Here is a 744-nt window from a genome sequence, read left to right on the forward strand (position 1 = left end):
GGTTGGCCCAGGATCGGACATTGTTTCTTTCTGCTGTGCATGGGGTTGCTATGAGTCAGTTCTGACTCGATGGCACCTGACAACAACAACAACAACAACATCCAAGTGCAGGTAGACTCCCCAAAGTCATTGCCCAATATAGGTCAATGCACATAGATGCCTAAAGAAATACTAAAGTCAGTCATTGAAGATTTCCTAACCAAAGGTCTGATTGCATCTTGTATAAGCCCTTATAATTCTGATATTTTTTAGAGTCAAAAAGGCTAGAAGCTTGACTAGAGGTTTGTGTAGGACTTTTGGACTGTTAACAAAATTTTTACACCCCATTCTCCAATAGTACCTAATTCTCATTTATTGTTTTCACTGGTTCTGCAGAAGCTAACCGTTTTTCAGTTATTGATTTTTATATTGCTTTGTTTAGTATCCCAGTTCATCCAGATCAGCAATATATATTTGCCTTGGGAGAGCCAACAATATACTTGATGGTGTTCATACAAAGGTTCACAGAGAGCTTCACTTTCTTTTCTTAACTTTTTCATGATTTTAAACATCTTAGAGTTTAATCATGGGTCAATAATTTTACAATACATTGATGACTTGTTGGTCTTTTCCATAGTTTTTAAGCTTAAGTCCATGGTACTTTCAATATTCTTTTTCAACACCTTAACTCAAATGCATCAATAATTCTCTTGTTGTTGTTGTTGTCAGGTGCCATCGAGTTGGAACTGACTCATAGCGACCCCA

Source organism: Chrysochloris asiatica, unplaced genomic scaffold (assembly GCF_000296735.1).
Source record: "Chrysochloris asiatica unplaced genomic scaffold, ChrAsi1.0 scaffold00109, whole genome shotgun sequence".
In the NCBI taxonomy this organism is placed as follows: Eukaryota; Metazoa; Chordata; class Mammalia; order Afrosoricida; family Chrysochloridae; genus Chrysochloris; species Chrysochloris asiatica.